The sequence below is a fragment of the Monopterus albus genome, unplaced genomic scaffold (genome assembly GCF_001952655.1).
Source record: "Monopterus albus unplaced genomic scaffold, M_albus_1.0 scaffold12.1, whole genome shotgun sequence".
Classification (NCBI taxonomy): Eukaryota; Metazoa; Chordata; class Actinopteri; order Synbranchiformes; family Synbranchidae; genus Monopterus; species Monopterus albus.
In genome coordinates this window covers 6,353,560-6,363,976 of record NW_018127892.1, presented here as the reverse complement: position 1 = coordinate 6,363,976, position 10,417 = coordinate 6,353,560, and positions in this window count along the sequence as shown.

Here is a 10,417-nt window from a genome sequence, read left to right as displayed (position 1 = left end):
AAAAAAAATATATGGTTTGTCCATCCCTACTGTCTAGAATCAAAAACACTCCAGCCAGTAGTTTTAATTAGGTTTTCATCAAGATTGCTGAAAGCAGAGCAAAGGAGGCAGTTTGACATCTGTGTATATCAAATCCCAATCAGGAGCCCACGTCCTGATAGATGGCAGTTTATTGTGGAAAAACAGATCTCACATAATTGTTAGAAGAGGGACCGTCAGATTCATTCCTACCTGCTGATTTGTTTTGGCATTCACTACTATTTTAAAGTAGCTGATTATGAGGCTTTTGGAGTGTGAGAGACATAACATATCCAGATGTGAGAGTTGGAGTCCAGTAGCAGACACACTACACATCTGGATCTCATCCCTCTGTAAGGGAAAGCCAATCATCACATACCTAAGCTAGCACTCTTGACTTTCTTAAGATTCAGTATTGGAGAGGTTCAGGTCTTAATTTTCACACCCATTTGTCAAGAGTGTATAGATTTCCACAGCCATGGTCCAAACTCTGACATTATATAGAGATTCTAAATCGTGGAAGTCAAACAGGCACATTGTGAAAGAAATTTGGCTTTCTGAAGAATACTAACACTGTGCAGTGAAGGCATCTTGTGTATCAAAGGGAACATTTTTGAGGAATAAGATGATCACTTTAAACTGCAGCCTGGTGCTGGTTCATGGCTCATATCATAACATATTGCTGTTTTAAAACCTGACACAATATGCCTTCACACTCTCTGCTTTAGTCTTCGCCCTTTGCCTCAAATCCTTGCTGGTAGTAGAGAACTCTTTATTCGTGGCTGAATCTGTTTCTGAATATTCCAGGACCACGAGTCATGGCCAGGGCTTTCTGCATGTGTGGATTTAACAGCTTTTAGCAGAATTCTCCCAACCTTTTCCCCACTTGATTTTCCAACCCTTTTCACCCATGTGGCACCAGATCCATTTTAGAGAGGGGAAACACAGAAACCAAAGTGCAGAAAATGGAGAGCAGATTGCCTTTCTTCATTTTAGGTTTGGCTGTGAAGCATGTAAGATTCCGGTAATGCCTCAGCACTAGCCAACACAAGCTAATTGCTTTTTCATTCACATGAAGTGCTAATACAATAAATAAAATACTTTAAAACCCTGAGGATAAAGACATTTTTTAAATTGTAAATAAAATACACACAATGCATTGTTGGTCAAAACAAACAAAACAGAAGGGCTCTCTTCTGTTATAGGCACTTTAGTTAATACTTACTGCTATGATGCACCCATATCCTCCTTTCCCAATCTTTGTGGAAGACTCCTAAGCCTGCTAATTGTATCCTGGCAATAGGGCTGTAGCTGCCACTGAGGACAACAAGTTTATGCACATTTTTTTAATTAAAACTTTTGTGAATTTGAGGGTTTTGTCAACATGGGAGAGTTTACACTGTCAACTGAAAAAACTTAGAAAAATCAACTGGACTAGGTTTTTAGGTCGAAGACATTTCACCTCTCATCCAAGAGGCTTCATCAGTTCTAAAAACCTAGTCCAGATGATTTTTTCTAAGTTTTTTCAGCTTCCTATGACCTGGATGACTGAGAATCTGCACAGACATTTTACACTGTCAAATTAAAAATGTAAGTTGATTCTGATTTTGACTGGTGTGTACAGTTAGCTAGCTATCAGCATCGAGTGATCTGGTCAGTGGCTTGGATTTGAACAAGTAGAGTGGTTTTGCCTATAACATTCATTCATTCATTTTCTTCCCTGAACGGGGTCAAGGGGGGGCCGGAGCCAATCCCGGCCAGCAATCAGGCGAAGGCGGGGTACACCCTGGACAGGTCGCCAATCCATCACAGGGCTGCCTATAACATATCTGGCATATCTAATTTCTTATATAATATTACATGTACTGTAAAGCATTTGTGCTATGTACCCATGCTTCATGTCACTGTTCATTGCTGACAGGCAGCTATTCTGTCAGACAATGCAGCAGCAGCTTTTGGATTAGTCTTCTGATTGCAGTGGCAGCAGGTGTGCTGACTGGGAGTGGATAGTGTTGATGACTGTGGTGACAAACAGCCAACCTGCCTAGAAAAATCATGCTATCTGATGGAACTTCTGGCAGCTGCTACAACAGCATTTTCTAGGAAAAGAAAGAAAGAAACAAACAAACAAAAAACATATCAAATCTCTGAACCTGGAGTCTGGATACATAGTATGAATGTGAGCGTGTGTTTTAGTTTTTAGATGACCAGTCTGTGCTTTCAACCCACTTTATACCATGCATCATCCCCTCCATGTACAAATTTTACATTGATAATACAATATAGTATTTTTATCTCTGTGTGAAAAGGTTTCACACCGCAATTGTCTAAGGGTCTCCTCTCCTCGTTAGCATCTCTTATTGGCCCACCCAGTCAACAGTAATCAGTAAGGATCATTTGAGGCAGGAAGAGTGAGGGATGAGGGTAGGAAGCGAAGGGTAAACTTCCTGAGGAATGTGCCTCTTTTCTCCAGCAATGGGTGAAGGGCTTCTTACAGACAGAAAAAGGGAACATTTTGTTCTATTTGTTTTTTTTTCTTTCCTAACATAAAGTAAGAATACCTCTTTATGTTAAAAAAGAGAAGCTGTTGTTTTGGAATAGACTTTTCAGGAACAAGGATGTCAACGCCTTGAGTGACTAGCAGTATATTTAACTTTTTTGTTTCAGTGAGAAAACGTCAACACTTGGCTGTCATATCTGATCATTTATTTCATTTCATTTCTTATTTCATTTACTGTATTTGATTTCAAATCATGTTTTTTTTATTAAGTAGACTAAAAATCAAACCATCAAGCAAAACAGAAAGCATCACTGAGACTGTGTGTTTAATTGTTTCAATGTACAAACTATGGCGCCATCTAGAATAGTCCTTATTGCTAAAATATATAATGTTTGTGCTGGTTTGGATGTCTGAGAGGATTACTAAACCCAACACAGTGAGTAACTGCTGTACATCTTTGCAATAGCAGCCTTACGATGATCCTGAGATCACAATCCCAGTAGGGTAACGTTAATCTTTCAAAAGAGTGACATCTATAAAGAGGTTACTACAGCAAATCAACTAGCTATAGCCTAGTACTTTTATTTTCAGTCATAAATAATACTGTATGTGTATGAACTCGGCAGCGCTGATGTTAACAGATACTTTCAATAGCTTAGTTTTTTGGGGGGAAAATGTAACAGTGCCCTTTGACACCACTTATGATAGCTACTTTGTCCCCAGAGTGACAGGAGCAGATATTCTTACCACTTTGATCACAGCTACCGGCACAACAAATTGCATTCATCAAATGTACACCAGTCTCCTAGTGGATTGTAGTACTGCACTAATGAGTAGTCCTCGGAGTCTTTGGACCTGACCCCAGACTCCTCTGAGTTCCCTGAGCAGCAGCAGTAACCACAGCAAAATACGAAGCCACTGCCACAACACATAGATGGTTTCATTATTTTCTTGTGTGATATGATTGGTTTGGACAATCAACTGACACAGAAGAGTTATCTTTCTACATAATGACGGTTTAAGTGGTGAATAATAAGCTCCTATATCTAGACGAAGATGAATAGCAACCCAGTATTTTTAAAAAGAGCATTTTTATTGTATTACAAATAACAAAATACTTTTGTTGTAAGATTCATCAAGTGATAACAATGATATGATGGTACTGCATTAAAAATTTAAACCAATCAAAATCTACAGGTATCTTGTTCAGGTGTGAAGTTGTGTTAAGCAAAATTAAGCAAAAATATGAAAAGTACAAATGGCCTATTTTCTCCTATATACATACACACGCTCATACACATTTAGGCCGTATAATTCAAATGGATTGAAAAAAAAATACTTTTAGCAGTAAGAATTTCTACACCTTCAACTGGAAAAGTAGAGTAGAAAAGAATCTGCAAAAGTCCATAAGAGTGTAAGAGTTGTACAGTAGAAGTGGGACTACTGTAAGACATCTGTGTAGTATTCATTAAAAACAAACAAACAAAAAACCCTCACTAGAGTTACTCCAGCATGTAATTTTGGATCTCACTCTTTTTTTTTTTTTTTTTTAAGTAGAATGCAATTGAACCAGTTTTTGGTTGTGGTTGTCTTTCAGCTACTAACACAAACAGGGAACATCCTCTGCCACAGAAGTGATACACATAATTTCTTGCAACAGCAACAAACTTACTGGGAAAGAAAGGAGCACAGTTTTGACAGTTATTAGTAGAGGTGACAAACAGGCAAATGCAACCTTTATCAGTAGAAAATCCACTGAAAGGCTTTATGTGTATAATCACCGCCAGAGAGATGGGAGCACTATAAAAGGGAAAAACATCATCTCTGAGCCAAAATTAGAGGGAGGTGAAAAGCGATGTGAGGGAAAGGACATACAAATCTATTCTTCTGAGCAATAGGTTATACAGTGAGTCATTTTGTTTTTATTTTGAAACAGTGGTGACACGGACTTTCAGCTTCATGTAATTTGTTTATATTATCTGTAATTCTACTGCCAGAATTACTTTAATAATTCACTATCCTTTTTCACCAGATTATTGACTATTTACAGCCATCAACTGAATCACTGATGCATAAGTCATTAACACACTGTGAAGTACAAAACACCACATTAATGACTATGTATTACATTTTGTGACTATTTGTGCAGGACATACTTATAGCAAAGGAAAGCAATAAATCTTCTGTACTATACTGATCTGTGTCATATCACTAAACCAACTCAATGCCAAGTGAGCATTATTCAGCTGAAATAGCACATAAACACATCTGTATTTGGTAATTTACAGTATATGCAAATGTAATACATTACTCATTATATGTTAGCCATTGAAAAGTAAACTGCATTGTAAAGCATGCTAGATGCTAGTCACCTCTCCAGAAATCCTGTGCCAAGCTAACGTGTTCCTATCTGTCCAGTGAAAAGACCAACATGATATCAGTCAAACTCCCCATAAACCTGTAAACAAGCTGACCCTCAAACAATCAAAATAACAAAGTGTTCCTGGGATTAATAACAAGCGGCAACCTCCAAGCCTGAGAAATGAAGCCAGTGTGGAAGTGTCAAACCCTGGGGTTCCTCGAATGGCCACTTGAGGCTTTGCTCCATAGGGGGGGTCAATCCCCATAGACTCCCATGTTAAAATGTTCAATTTTACAGAAGAAATAAACATGCTTATGATGACATGGTGGCTTGGGCATCTGTTTCGGATGCCTCCGAGGTGTTCCGGGCATGTCCCACCGGGAGGAGGCCCCGGGGAAGACCCAGGACACGCTGGAGGGACTATGTCTCTCAGCTGGCCTGGGAACGCCTCGACATTCCCCCGGAGGAGCTGGAGGAAGTGTCTGGAGAGAGGGAAGTCTGGGCATCTTTGCTTAGACTGCTGCCCCTGCAACCCGGTTCTGGATAAGCGGAGGAAAATGGGATGGATGGATAAACATGCTTATAGCCTGGTACAAAAACCGATTTTGGTCTCTATAGTTAATTTCCCCTTCCATGACAACTGTAAAGTGAGTGAATTTTCATATAACTCTCTTGTTTAAATTACTAAAAAAGAAAAAAAGTAATGCATAATTAAGGGCGTGGCTGCTCTGAGTGACAAACAGGAGGGTCCAGCCACAGATGAATAGCTGCTAGTTGTCTAGTGAGCTCCACTCACATTCCACCTCTTTGCCCATTTTTGAATTAGCCATAGCTGGTGGAGTGAAGCGCTACCAAGATGGCAATGACCATCTTCAGAACCACTCTTTAGAAAACCAATGGGTGACATCACAGTGAGTTTGTCCATTTTTTATATACAGTCAATGATTAATAACTGTAGGTCAGGTCAAGGTGAAGGTCAAGGGTTTATTGTCATATGCACAGTGAGGAAATGTGCTTCCCGGTACAATGAAATTCTTACTTTGCCACCCACATGAGTGCCACACAATATAAGTGAAATATAAAGTACATACATAGATGACACAAAATCTAAATCTCAAAATCTAAGGCACTGTAAAACAGCCGATGAAAGAAGCATAATGAAAAATACAAGAAGAACACAATATAATGAAGAGAGAATGTATGCTACATGGGAGCTGTGTGTGCAAATATTCAGCAGTGAGTGTGCAATTATGCATGTGTGAAGTGTGTAAACAGTATGGCTGGAATTACATGAGGTAGTTCCTAATTCAGCTGTTTAGAAGTCTGATGGCAGTCGGAAAGAACGTTTTTCAGTCTAGAGGTCCTGCATTTCACAGTTCTGAACCTCTGGCTGGAGGGTAGAGGTGTGAGCAGTCTGTGCTGGGGGTGGGTGGGGTCTTTGAGGATGGAGGCAGCTTTCCTACGCACCCTGTGGTGGTAAATGCTCTGCAGAGATGGCAGTGGAGTCCTGGTGATGTTCTCCGCAGTCTTTACCACTCTCTGCAGGCACTTGCGGTCCATAGCAGTAGTGCTGCCATACCAGACAGTGATGCAGCCCGCCGATGGGCCTTCTTGGCCAGCTGTGTGGTGTTATGTGTCCAGGTGAGGTCCTCACTGATGTGGACGCCCAGGTATTTGAAGCTGCTCACCCTCTCCACTTCGAGCCCCTGGATGAACAGTGGCCGATGACTTCTCCTCTCCTTCCTCATGTCCACTATCATCTCCTTCGTCTTGTCCGTGTTGAGGGTGAGATTATTGTCCTCGCACCATGACACCAGACCGGCCACCTCCCTCCTGTAGGCTGCTTCGGCCCTGCCAGTGATGCGACCTATCACTGCAGTGTCGTCCGTGAACTTCTGGATGATGTTATCCTTGTGGGAGGTGATGCAGTTATGGGTGAACAGGGTGATGGGACTGAGGACGCATCCCTGTGGGGTGCCAGTGTTCGTGATGATGCTGGCGGAGGTCCTATTGCCATGTCCTATTGCCTGTAATGTAATTACATTAAGTTCATACACTGACTACACATACGGTAGACAACTTATTAATGTGACCATTTCAGAAATGAGCCCATTGTTTAAAAAAGGCTTCTATTTTGTTGTGGCAACCATTATATTTTCCTGTTAAACATTCCTTCTAAAGGTCATGATATCTGTATAAGTCCATCATTGTGTATGTGCAGAGTTTCACCAAGAGGAGCTTCAGTCAAAGGCTGCTTTATGCTTGGCTGAAGGAAAAGGTTGACAAACATAAGACAAATGACCAGTCACTGTAAAATGAGATGGATGGTGTGAATTGAAGCACACATTAAGGGGGATGTCATATGCATCAGCAGTGTTTCCTGAGCCAGACATCTCATCTCTGGTCTCCAAAATAACACGGCAGGTTTCTGGCAGACAAAACCCTCCAGATTGGAATAACAAACTGAACAGCAGTAGGAGGATAATGCTTTCTCCTGCTTACAGCCTGATTTCAGAAGCCCTTCATGTGCTACTGCCCATTGTAACCTGATAATTGTAACCTGCAAAAACGGGGTGCAGGATGTAGCTTTTGATGTAGCTAACTTTCTTATTTCAAAAGATCATTGCATTAATATTACTTTTACATTTATTCACCAGCTTTACTGTTGTAATGCAGTCTGATCATGCCACTGCTCTGTTGCATACCATACTTCTCCAGTCTAGCTCTGAATCCCCAGATATTAACAAATAGTAAAAGATGGAAAGTGCTTTCATAACCAGCGGGAATGATGACCACAACTATAAAACCAGGACTGGACTAGGACCAAGTTAATTATTTTCAACAGCTGTTATTGTAAATGTACTGACAATGACATATTACAATAGACATGTAGCTAATGGTGTGCAATGCTATTTATTAGATGGCACAGTCAGTGGTGTTAAAGCCCCAAGTGTGGATGAATTCTTTTATTTAAAGGTTTTAGAGTTGCCATATTTCCTCCAACAGCACAAAGATGTGAAACTCAGCAGGATTAGAGATATTAGTATTGTATACATTAGATCCAGTGTCCTTCTCCCACATCCTGATCTGCCACTTCATGAAAGCTGTTTAAAGAATTAGTCTGGTTTATTACAACATGCTACGGGCCTTATTTATATAGTTTTGGCCCTCAATCCACTCGATAATAATAAAATTGTACCTAATACATGTGCTGGGCTCTGGGAATGGGATGATGTCATGAAAAAGAGGTCAGATAGGACAAAGAACATAAGATAAGTGGGCAGGGTTTACACAAAACTCAAAATGACAAACTTTTTTAAAAGAGAAAAGTAAAATCACTGTACTATCAAACCTCTGTGTTGTAAATAGTGTAAACATCAATTGTTATTGTGTACAACTTGTCTGATAAGGTCTCTTTTGTCTGGTCTGACTTATGATGTTGTGTTTCCAGATCTCAGCAATTACTTTGGTGCCTGCAGTGTTACAATTTGCAATATAGAAATAACAACAAATGAAAATGAAATAAAGCATGTAAATTGAAATTATACTTTGAAAGGATAATAGTCCTAAATTAAGTCTTATTTTTCCATAGTCATTTTAAGCTGCTCTTGAACTAGAACATAATGTCTTATGATAGTGTCAAAGTTGGCTGTAGACTAAATGCAGATGTGGCACAGAGATATTGGTGAGTTTATAGGACCACTCTGTGATTGCTCACTAAACATAGGTAATTGTGTTGAAAAAAAAAAACAGTAACTTGGCATATATTATAGTGGGCATTGTGGGAAACCAATTACCTCAATGTTTGGCTCCATAATGTCAGTCTTTGGGAGCCAGTGTCTGTCTCCATAGTTTTAAGCCATTTTCATCAGCAGGACAGATAAGTTTGATCCAGAGAAAATATGGAAGAATATTCACTGGCCTTTTCAACAAGGGACTGGAAATAACTGGAGGGATTTTATTTCTGCCTCTGTTGACCTAATTCAATAAATCACTGTCTCTACCTATTAACCACTGTTTGAAAGAGAGATGTGTTTGTTTCCTTAAGAACTTAACAGATGTCATCAAACAAAACCTTTTATAAGGAATTTCCTGGTGTTTTTCCTTGGCTGTGGTGGGATATAACTCACAGCACTAAATAAGTGGGTAAAGTGGTGACAAATTGAAACAGCTCCTCCTCCAACAGATAAATGATTGTAGGCAGTGCCAGGCTGGGAAAGGATTAATGAAGTATGAGATTGGGCTGTGTGTCCTGTGCCTATTAGCGTCACCACAAATGTGGAAGCCACAGAAAATTCACTTTACTTGAAAAGAGGTAACTCACTTCACCCCATTGTATTTGCTGGCCTGATGGATCAACACAGCACATCATCACATCATTAATGTTACTCAACAGGCTAAAACCCAGATTTGGCTGCCTTCAGTTGGTGACAGCATGACATACATGGTTAGCATAACTTTTTCCAAGATACTTTGCAGTGACCTCTACACAGGACAATTCGGTGTCCTCAGAATGCCATTTCCCAATCTAATCAGGAATGTTTAACATGTCCTGTAATCATGATAATTATCATGAGAGAAGAGACCAGCACTGAGCTGAACTGTGGTAGAGAGCCAATCACACAGCTGTGTGGTGAACTCACATCCATTAATGTGATGTAATCCCAAGGAGCCCTCAGCTTCTCTCCAGAGATTTGATCACACTTGAATAACCTGGCATTAACCAACCCTGTGGCTGATGCATTACATTAACACATGTAATGTAATACACACCTTAAATGGCTCTTTATGGCATCCATTATCATTTGCCATTTAATAAAGTGGATTTTTTTGCCTTGGGAACTGTAAAAAAACATTAATAAATAAAATGAACTGTGGTGTGAAATAGAAAGAGAGATAGCCTGCAAATGAATGTAATGGTTTAAAAGTTATAATTGGTCTTATGAAAGTGAAGAAAGGGTTATATGTGCCAGTGCAGCTGCTTGTAGCTGTTGCGCAAGACTGCTGGCACAGGCTGAAATTACAGAAGAGACTGTTCTTCTCTGTGATTTATTTTTTCTGTGAATGTCTTTGAAATTAGGTAAGGGTATCAAGAAGCAATGCTTTCCTAGTAAGAATGCAATGTGAACCAAAGAACACAAAATAAATGGCAAAAATATGTGTAATAAGGAAGCTCTTAATTCTGAGATAATCAAGAAGGATTCATTAAAAAAGTGGCCAGTATGCAGATTTATGGAATCAAGTTCATTAACTTTGTATCCAACAGTCCACGTAACAACATTATCAATTATTTAGTCCCTGATTAGGTTATTTAGGAAGCAATTATTACCAATAATTATCAATTACTAGATAATGTGCATTTGTGGTGCTGCACAAATAAGCAAATAAGATGTCTTAATTTAAAATAAATAAATAAAATAAATAATAAAACTAACTACATCACCATCCATTTATAACCTTTTGTGGAGCTTTCAACCATGTAATACATTCTTCATCAGCAGATAGAGTTTGCTCTAGTGTTGCACGATATACCGGTA